The 10937-nt window shown below is 41.3% G+C and overlaps 1 non-coding gene across 1 annotated transcript; it reads left to right on the top strand.

The window, feature by feature from the left end:
- The first annotated feature begins 4845 nt into the window (after positions 1 to 4845).
- On the top strand, positions 4846 to 4952 carry TRNAL-CAA (transfer RNA leucine (anticodon CAA)). Its single transcript has 2 exons — positions 4846 to 4883; positions 4907 to 4952. It is a non-coding gene; the product is annotated as a tRNA-Leu (tRNA).
- Positions 4953 to 10937: the final 5985 nt, after the last annotated feature.

Below are 10937 nucleotides of genomic sequence, written 5' to 3'. Positions count from 1 at the left end.
GTGGCTGGCAAACTTTTTAACTCCTTGTCCTAAAGCAGATTATAGGCCGAAATCTAGGTTTTCGTCGTCTTGTTTTATTTTGATTGGTTTCTAGAAAATTTGACGCTCTACCCTCATCCTCTTTTCAATTTTCTGGGCTGTGGTCAAATAAATTCTCTCACTCTCTGATAGATTTTAACATCCCGTTCGACTGGCTTTTGTCAAAGGAAGTACAGGACCCCTAATCCAACTCGGAGGGTTTTGCTTGAATCCAGAGCAGTCGAGGGTCAGAGGTTGCACGTTGACGAGAGTAAGGAATAAGCAGCTTGCCCATTTGCCAGGACGCGGAGTTTGCAGTGAGAACTACTGGGCCACTTGATTTTAATTACAGCCACGCCCGCTGCTCTGCAGTACCTTTCGCACCAATTGAAGATCAGATATTCCAGATATCAGTTCTTAGAGCTTTAGGGGAAAACGGGCAAGATCTGTCTCAAATTCCCCGATATCAGCTATCAGAAGAGAGTCTGAGCGGTGAGGATAAGGATGAGGCCAGCAGGAAGTACGAAATGGAGCGACCTCCCCGGAACAGAAGGCGAAGAGAGGCTCTGCCTGTTGTAGCCTAGTCTTTGAGGCTGAAATACCTTTTGGAGCCTCGATCCAGGACGTAAAGAAAGGGCCGTGTTTCTCCTTCTCCGCCGGGCGTCGCTGAAATCCAAATAGAAAACTTCTGTCCAAAGGAGCTGTGGCCAGAAAATTGTTAATTTCCACCCAGGTAAAGGGGCTGTAAGGGTCACCAAAAAAAAAAAGAAAAGAAAAAAACCTGTTTAGGGATTCAGCTTGGACAAGCAACAGCCATGATGTAAAGAGACGTGGTGAAGAAAAAAACAACCTCAAATCCTAGGTCTCTTGTCCCAAATCAGAGGCCCTGTGCACCTGAAACAGAGCAAGAATTGTTTTCCTGTCTACCTTCAGGATTTGATAGCTGGCTCCTAAAGGAACAATGTCTCTTACTTACAAACAAAAAGCAAAGCCAAAAACATCTCGACTACCGACAAATACAAGTAACTTACTAAAACAACTCAGCAAAATTAGATTCATTGATGGAGAAGAGGGGAATCCAGTCTCTGTGCATCGGTCCCAATCTGGAATACAGTTCTCCCATCATCCAGAGGAGAGGCTGCAGAATCTATGAAAAGCCAGCCAGCCAGCCAGCTCTCTAAAAGATCTCAAAGGGTGAAAAAGTAACACACTCCACCTCCCACTCACCAAAGTCATATATGGGCAAAACAATGCCCTTGTGATCTGGAGTGTCATAAACTGAAATAATAGGGACACACAACAAAACAATAAATGGGCATATTAATGAAGATGAGGGTGAGGGGAGTGAAAGAAATGTGAGGTCAATTTTATCACTATTCCTCATCAGAGGCTTCCTAAACTTCTTTGGAGTAAAGGTCCGCCTCCTGCCTTCTGGAGGAACCAGTTTGTTCAGATTCTCCGAAATCCTAAACTTGCCTGTGCAGAAGGGCCTATCTCGTGAAGCTCCTTCTCAGCACCTGAGTATCAGAGAAGAGGGGGATGTAGGCTCAAGAAAGATCATAAAGTCCCGGCAAGATTGTGGGTTGTAGTTTTCGCAGATTTCATCCTGTATTTAGGTAGAGTGTTCACCTCTGGTTTTCTTGCACCTAAAGAAATGTGTAACCTCCATGAAGTATAGCAGGATGGGCAACAGGAAGAAACTGTCTTCAGGACTTTTCAGTAACATTCTCCTCAAGGTCTTTCCAGTTTCTGCCTGCTGCCCAATCCCAAAGTCACACACTTTAGGGTTTGTTCCCATTTTCAGGTAACAAAATTTGCATTACCCAGTACTCATCATGAATTTATTGCCATTCAGTCCCAAATGCATCCTTTTTGCCTGCTTCCTGGGAATGGATATGAATCCGTTAAATAGTTTTCTTTTGCCAATTGACACTGAAGCTCTGCAGTAGAGGATGGTGGAGAATCACTGCAAGAGGAAGGGGGTTTGCATCCTGGTTCCCAGTGTAACTTGGCCTGCTGCTTCCCCAGGGCCTTGCTCCTACACCAGGCATGGCTTTCCCCTGCTTCAGGCTCCAGCAGCAACCAGCAGCCACCAACTTCCCCCGGCCGGCCTCCCCCTTGAGTGTTTTATAGTGGAATGCTCTCCGTGAGAGACCTCTCCAAGAAGAGCTTTCCAAGAAATGCTGGAAGCTGGATCTCCAGCAAGTTCCAGAGGGCAGATTTCAAGCCAGTTCTGCTGGCACAACCCCATAGCAATTTCTCCGCTCTTCGGCGAGCCATGCCTGTGCCTTCCCCATCAAGGTCTGCACCTTAAGCTAGGGGTGGGGTGAAGGGTGGAGGTCTCTTCCTTCTGTGCTTTATCTCACCTGCAGGTGAGGGGGGCACTTCCTAAGGTGTTTTATCAGCCCTCAGGGTAGTGACTGCTCCTTATATTTGCTATTCCTACATTCATTAGTGTTCTCTTTACTTTTTCCTGGCCAACTCCTTGTTTCTCCAGCCCCTTTCTTTAGTTAATAATTCTCTATGTTAAACTTTCCCCATTCACGATAAGAGAAATACTTTCTGGGGATGTAATATACAACATGACAATTGTAGTTAACAATACTGTATTGTATATTTTAAAGCTGCTAAGAGAGTAGATCTTAAAAGTTCTCATCACAAGGAAAAAAAATTTTGTATCTATGTGAGGTAATAGATGTTAACTAAATTTATTGTAGTAATCATTTTTCAATATATACGTATATCAAATCTATTTTGTACACCTTAAACTTATACAATATTATGTGTCAAATATGTCTCAATGAAACTGGAAAAATAAACAAACAACTTTTCCTGTCAAATTATTGGTTTCTCTCTCCTGATTGGACCAAGACTGACCCATACTTAACTATTGTCACATAACAAATCATAGTAAAACTTAATGGCTTAATTTAACACCTGTCATTTATTCCTTCTCACAGATTTGTTGGTTCTCACAGAGTTTGGGCACAGCACAATGGGGACAGCTTATCTCTGTTGCATGATTTCCGGAAACTCAAGTGGAAGACTATATGACCAGGTGCAGGAAATCATCTGAAGGATGGGTTACTCAAATGTCTGGCAGTTGCTGCTGGCTGTGGTCTGGAGGCCTCAGTTGTTTTCCAAGTGGTCTCTCCCTGCAGGTTAGTTTGGGCTTCCTCACAGTGTGGTGGCTGAGTTCTGGGGACAAATGTCTTGAGAGAAAACTATTGGAAGCTTCTATCACCTTTTATGACCTAGCTTTGGAAGTCACGTACCATCCCTTCCATCGTAGTCACAGGCCTATCCAGATTCAAGGGGAGGGAACATAGACCCCCACCTCTGGAAGGAAATGTGTCAAAGCTACATTAAAAGAAAAACACATGGCATGAGATATATCCAATGTTCCCTGGATTTGTAAAGAAAAATTTTGAGACATTAAAATAAATTAGTATTAATATTAAACAGGTGTCTAGGAGACATACTACCCAGCAGTTAGTGAAATATTGACTGTGCTGGGCCCTGCAAGAATCAGTCTATTAAAGAAAATTGAATTTGGCATATTTCAGTTGCGATTTCTTGTTTACATTATATTTTGATAATATCCATTTTCAAATATCCAAGTATTTTAAACCTGTATTCAGAGGTTTTCATTTCTACAAAAAAATGTATAAATAGACTTCAATGGTATATAGGAATATACCTATGCTTCAAGGTTTAGGAAGCATTAGTGCAAAAATTCAACACATTAAAATATGTTAAAATATGCACTGTCCATTTTGCATACTTTGTACTGTTAATATAAAGAACAAATAATCACAATAAAAAGAGTAAAACCTACAAACAATAAACTTATTTTTTAAAAGAGATGATTCCTGTTTAATTTTAGGGTAATAGATGAGGAAATTACAAATTCAAAAGTGATAGCTCTCACACTTAAATGTCCTATAGATTTAGTCCTTTACAGCCTAATTATAGAAACTTGTTGGTACTCCTAGTTATCGGAATTTTAAATTTCTTCTCTCCTTTAATCCTAGAATAAACATTGCAACAAAGACATTTCTTCTCTTTTTTTCTTTTTCTTCCTCCCTCCCCCCCCCCTTTGGCTATTTCATTTTCAGCCACTTAAACATATTTTTCAGTCATAAAAGGTAAACGTTTCAGAATAGCTGCGGTCACCCATGATGGGTAATATTTCCTGGAATGCATCTGAGAACTCTAGAGAGAAGAAAGACAGGATTATTACTGTAGATCACAAGCGACCCTTCAGGGCAGAAGATGGTGATGGGTGGAATGAGTGATTTAAGTATGGCTTCAGGCGATAACATCACAGTCTGGATGGGTTGAGAACAAGGGGAATGACCCTCTCTTGTCCAGAGCAGTGGGGTTGACCACTGAAAGTTTCCACCGACTCTGGGGCCCCATCGAACTGGACCTGCTGGATAAAAGTTTGAATCACAAAGAACATACTGACTTGGGGTCCAGGTGACAGGCGGGGGTCAGGGCCGTAGGAGGAGATTTGTGTGAGGCGCGGACCCTGGTCTGGCGGGCGGCGGGGCAGAAGGCAGGGGGCTGGGCTGGGAGTACTGGGGGAGGGGGAGGGGCGAGGGGGGGAGTGTCGCTCAGTACCCTGCCACCCAGTCTCCGGGGCAGAAAGACTTATTCAGGTCTGCACTAACGCTCCTACTCTCCTCTCTCGCTGTTTCTCAGTCTCTGAACTCAGAATTCCCGCCTAGTCTGACAAATTTCAGACACTGTTTTCCGGGACGCAGCTAGGCGCTAACCCCTCAGAGTCTACAGTATAATCCCTTCAGACACCAGTACCAGCGTGTCAGGATGGCCGAGTGGTCTAAGGCGCCAGACTCAAGCTTCGGTTTCCCACGGTTGGGGTTTCTGGTCTCCGAATGGAGGCGTGGGTTCGAATCCCACTTCTGACACAGGTGCTTTTTGTTACCACGTTCAGATCTCACCTTGGCGATCTCATAGTAATTCAACCCTCAACACCCCAAATATTTCCCGCCCTGACCGACACTCGACAATGAGACTATCTCAGATGCTTTGAGAGCCATTGTAGAGGCAACCTCCAGCCCTGCCTTCTGAGGTCCCTCTTCCCAGAAAAAAAGTACCATAACAACTTGTGGTCTTTTCCTTAGTGGATCAACCGACCCATCATCCACACTGGGATCTTGGGTTTTTACTGTGGGGAGAATTACCGAATTCTTCACTGCTTTTCTGTACACGGAAAAGGATCTGTTACAAGGTTCTAACCAAACGTTTCCTTTGTCACCTTCTTTTATCATCTTCAAAATCTGAGGGAGAGTCCCTCAAGATTATGACACTGCTGAAAACATTGTTAGGTTATCAACAGCAAAGAAACGCTCATACTATTAAAATTAAGCAAATTGATAGCTCATTCTGAGATTTCTTTTCAGAATGTTGTGATCTAGATGTCTCCTTTCATTTTATGAAGTGAAAAAAAATGGCTTCTATGAAGTTCTACATAGCTAGGCTAAGTAAGATCTTGGTCTTAAAATTCAAATGCTAGACTCCTGCAGCTTTGACATTAAATGAGTTTTTCTTCCTGTATAGCTCTTAAATCAGTACATTGCCATTTTTCTCCTAGAAATGTATCTCAGTGAAATTCCAGCTCAACTTCATGATTAGCCTTGCCTATTGTAGCACTTTGCAGTACTAGATTGTTAGAGGCAACCCAGATGTCCATCTGCTGTACTGCAGTGGCCACCCATGAATTTCATACTATGTAGCAGCTGCACATAGAAACAGATGTAAATGTAGCAAGACAATAGATTTTTTTCAAACTGTGTTGAGCAAAGGAAAAAAATATCATGATTAAACAGTGCCAATGAAAATTAAAATCACACAAAGCAACAGCATTTTCTTGAGGGTAGTTTCTCTTCTAAAGAACATTAAAAACTTTAAAGAGGATCTTTATGTTGGGGGGAGAGGAAAGGGATGGATACAGGCCATGACAAAGAAAAATGTGTTGGTGAAACAAAGTAGAACTGAGAATGACCTTTCAAGGACCAATAACACAAATGAGCCCTGGACAACCAAGTGTGATTAACTTATCTTTTGAACCCAAAGACTCTCTTTTCCTCCCATCATTAAATTCCACTTTTTGACATGCTCCTTCTCACTTCTACAGACTCCTAAGCACCCACCACTCTTTCTAGCTCTGCATTTCCCCTGCAATCATGAAATTCCAAATTATTTTTCTCCATTCTCCATTTTCATCTTTTTGAACCATTGTTTCAAATTGGGACTGTTTATTTTTCTGTTACTGGCTTTATTTTCTGCTTCAAAGCATTCCTACTAAATTTTGGGCTAGACAGGGAAACCTAAAAAGTATTGATAAAATAAAAATCATTTTACAATGTTTACTTCTCTTTATGAAGTACCCAACACCTGCTCAAGAGCTCTGAGGATCCTTCTAGCCAGGAAACTGTGCTTGCCACATTCCCCAACGCGTCATTTCTTACTTAACTTGGGAGATGGTAAAATAAGATACTGTGATGTTGTTTTTAAATGCAAAAAGCAAAACCAGAAACTGTACAAACTTACTCCTTTGTATATCTTTCTCACTGATACAAAACTACAAAGGCTGCAAATTGATTCTAGCAATTGTATGATTGTTTCCATTTTGTTTTTCAGTTCCTCTCTATGGGGAAATGCTGTGAGTTTTCCAGTAATTTCCCCACTGGAAAAGCCTAGGACTTTGTGCGGGAGCCCCTTAAGTTGAACTACCACCAAAGAAAGTCTGGGTCCTTTACATTGGTATGGTCATGCAGGAGAGTGGCCTTTGATTTGCCAAGAGCTACAGACAGTGTAACATTTTCCTCCTGCCCACAGCAATCTGGCTTGAGGTCTCTCCCAGAAAGAGAGATCTTCCTGGTTACTTTGTATTTTTATTTTTTGGTTTGTTTGTTTTTAAGTCAAGTTCCTGGGTTTCAGATCCACAGGCCGACAGAGCAAGGCACGACCTTCTGATGGAAATCCACCGCCGGATTCTCTCTGGGAAGGGGCAGTCATCATCAGTGGCACTACGATTTTTTTAAAAGTGCCCAGTTGGCTGTGGGAATGCTCCAGGTTCTCTAGCTGGGAGTTTTCATTTGTCAAACACTTGACTGGAGGTTCCAGAGATGACTTTTTTTGCTGTGTAGCGTGTGTTGTAGGAGCACCAGGACCTCGGTGAGTAAAGACCAGGGTGGAGCTGCTGGTGGAGGGGTGTCTTTACAGGCAGAAAGGTCCGAACTACGGAATAGTTCCTAGTGCTCAAGGGTGATGCTCAAGGGCCCGGGGGAACCAAGGTGGAAGGACAAGCGTGAGATTTTAAAAAGGATGAAAGGTGAGTGTGCCAAGAACAAAACTGAGCCTTGTCAGAAGTGGGATTCGGACCCACACCTCCATACAGAGACCAGAAGCCCCAAGACAGGGAAGACACAAGCTTGAGTCTGGCACTTTAGACCACTCGACCATCCCGACAGGACGGGAGGCAACCCTCAGGGGTAACAACGCTGTCAATGATTGAAGACTATTCCATCCAGGAAGGAGAGAAACCAGTTACTTTTAGAAATTACAAGAGCAAACCAAACACTACCTGCAAAACTGAAAGACAAGAAAGGAGGAGTTTTACGGTGAAGAGGTGCGCTGAGTGACAAAACTGATGCTGCTGTGACGACCGGGAGCCCGCATCACCTACCTTGATGCGGGCTTTATCCCACTCCACCTATGCTGACCACAGTTACACGACTAACCTTAAGGAGCAGGGGACTTGGGATATAGATTTTATCGGCCCATGTTGCAACTACCGTCTTTCAGGAGCTTTTCCTGATGCTCACAGTATCTCACAGTATTTTATCTTAATCAGTTTTATCAGTGGAGGCTGGGCCTGTGGATGGGACTTGAAGATTCCCAGTACAGTACTATTTTCAGCATCTTAACGGTTCCTACAAGAGTCCACTCCCTTCTCCCCTCTCCTCCCTTTCCTTCCGTTGCCATTTTTTTCTATCCCTTTAACTTATCTTCACTCTTCCTTTTTTCCACCTGCGTGAAAGAAGAAATGTGAACAGCTGGGATGTAGTTTATTATAGGACACATGATAAGAGAAATATAGAGTATGGAGGACTAAAATAAGGTCTTGACCTTGGTTTAAAATTTCTACTGAGTTTTAACAAGAGTTTTTTTGCTGCTGCTGGTGCTGTTGGTGGTGGTGGTGGTAAAACCCCTCCTGCTTTGGTTAAAGTGAGAGGTTCATCCAATGTTTTCTTTCCATTCTGTCCCATAGTAGTTTTTAGTTAGTCTCCCAAATTAATAGCCTTCAGAAACTTTTCCCTTCCTATAGAAAACAACCCAAACACATACGCATGGTGGCAAAACAGCTATTGAAAGATCCTATTTTGTGTGCACAACAGTCAGGGGTGAGTTATTTTCTTTTGCTTTGTTTTTGGTCTTCATGTAGAGAACCTAAAGTACTGTTTTAAAGACAATGCAGGATAGTAGAAAACATGAGATTCTTGAATAAGATGCATATGTTTGAATTCAAGCTTCGTCACTTACAAAAGTGTCATGTGTTAAGTTTCATATTATTTTGACCATCTGTGAACATTTCCTTCATCTGTAAACTTGAAGGAATATTCCTACCTCAAGATTCTTGAGGGATTAAAAAGAATTTATATAGGTACTTTCCCTAGCAAACCATGTGACAAGTAACAGTGGCTCAAGAGGCCATTCACCTTCACATTTCTATTTACAATCTCTGGCATTTAGATGGTTTTCCAACAACCCAAATTCCCTGCCCCATTGCCTTTTCTGAACTATGATGTCCTACCTTCCAAATACTTAGAAAATGTGCCGAGTCCTCCTTTTCTGCCAATTAATAATCTTTCAACTTTAACAGCGCCCTTCCCCTAGGTCACGTGCTCTGTCATTCAGCCCTTCACACCCTAGTCAGGACCTCTTTCTCCCTCTTTTGAACTCCCCAAACGTATTGCTGTTATAAATTAGGTGAAAAGTTGAAAACTTGACTTTCAAACAAATATAATATGAACACAGTGTCAAAGATTTCATATAACTCACTAAGCAATGAGTAAGCTGATTATACCACTTCAGAGGAGAATATGAACAGACAACACACACTCTGAAAAGCTGAAATACATTTGCTAACAGATGCAAGATTGGTTAATATCCTATAGGGCAATAAAACTTAATAGTGGAGTTACTTCTTCTATTGGGCAAAACTGTATCTCAACTAAGCAAAATCCTGTGCATTGATGTAAACAAAAATCACTTGCATTATTATTAGTTTTCCATGAGTTAACTTCTCTCCCCATAGAACTGCAGAATAACCTAGTGAGTAGAAAGCCAGTCAAAGATGCACGCCCTACAAAATCAGATAATTCCTGTCTGGTCGGCTAGACTAATGCCCAGCACTTCCCTAAAGCAAGGACCCAGTAGATTCTGTTGTTCATTTTAAAATCTTTGACATGTTTTCCTGACACATATGACTTTTTCAGTTGTTTGACAGTACACTAATTAGGAGAATGTTAATGGAGATGGAGACATGTTTGATCAGGTCACTTAGTTCTGATTCTTGTCTTAGTTTACCTATTTGTAAAACTGGGGGGGGGAGAATATATTTAATTACAGTGCTGTAGTCAGGTGGAACATATTTAAATTTTTTATTCTTTCCTTAGTTAACGTGCTTTCTAATGGACTCTCATGTTTCCAAGATGAATAAAAACAAATGTACTATTCTGCTTTTGTTTCCAATCTTTCTTCTATCCCTCCCTACTTGATTATTTAAAATATCAGGTGTTTGTAGTGTGAAAGGAATTCAGAATCAGCAGGGTCTCCAGAAGGCATGTGAATTTTGTTTCCCAAGCCCAATGCAATGTGCAGCTCAATTGAAATGGTCAAAATCTGGCAAACCAGAGAAATAAAGACTCCACATTAGATAAATAAATAAATTAAAAAAAAGAAAGTCAATAATTGGCCAAAAGTAAACAAAGAGGTGGAAAAACTGCCCTATGTAAGTGACTTAACAGCCTCTTTACTTCACTCCTCATTAGGGAGGATGCCCACACCCTTTCTCTCTGGGTGTGCATGTCTGCTGTGCTTCTGTTTTAACTAAACAAATTGTTTCACTGTGTGCTGTCCCACCTGTTTTTATGCTATATCTTTAATAATAAAATTTGTACCTGCTTTTACAAAAGAAAAAGAAAAAGTCTCCACATTAGAGATTCCACAGTTTGATTAACTCTATATTAATCCCTTCTGGGAACTTTTTGAAGCTTTCACTTATAAGGATGTCTTTTAGAGGAAACAACAATAAAAATACATTTTCTGCAAACTGTATCTGTGCACTTGAAAGAGGTTATTTGAAGAGCTGCTGAACAGAGACTGGGACTCCTTAGGCCATAAAGAAGATAGTCTGAGATGGCAGTTATTTGCACAAAGTCATGGAATTTTCTCATAAATTAGAAATCAATGGAATAAAGACTCTTCTGCAACTGAGTTCCACTTACTCAAAGTAAGTTAGAAATTGGCTTGGGGAAAAAGAACAGATTCTAAAATAAATGTATAATGTGGAATTAGTATCTGCAAGTCTAAGTTACATTACTTGAAGCATCTTGGAGCAGTAGCTTTTTTTTTTTTAAAATCTGTAGGTCAGTGCTTCTCTCACTTTAATGAGTTTACGAATCACCTTGGGATCTGGGTAAAATGCAGATTCTTATTTAGTAGATTTGACATACGAAAGAATCACCTGGAGCAATTGTTACAGCACAGATTTCTGGACTCCACCTCTAGAGACAGTCAACACTCTGGGATGCCCAGGTTCTGAAATCCCATGAATTCAACCAACAGTGGGTCCAAAATATTTGAAAAACTTTTTTAGAAAGTTC

Source organism: Hippopotamus amphibius, chromosome 11 (assembly GCF_030028045.1).
Source record: "Hippopotamus amphibius kiboko isolate mHipAmp2 chromosome 11, mHipAmp2.hap2, whole genome shotgun sequence".
Classification (NCBI taxonomy): domain Eukaryota; kingdom Metazoa; phylum Chordata; class Mammalia; order Artiodactyla; family Hippopotamidae; genus Hippopotamus; species Hippopotamus amphibius.
Note: the sequence above shows the minus strand (reverse complement) of the source record. Positions and strands in the feature narration are given on the sequence as shown.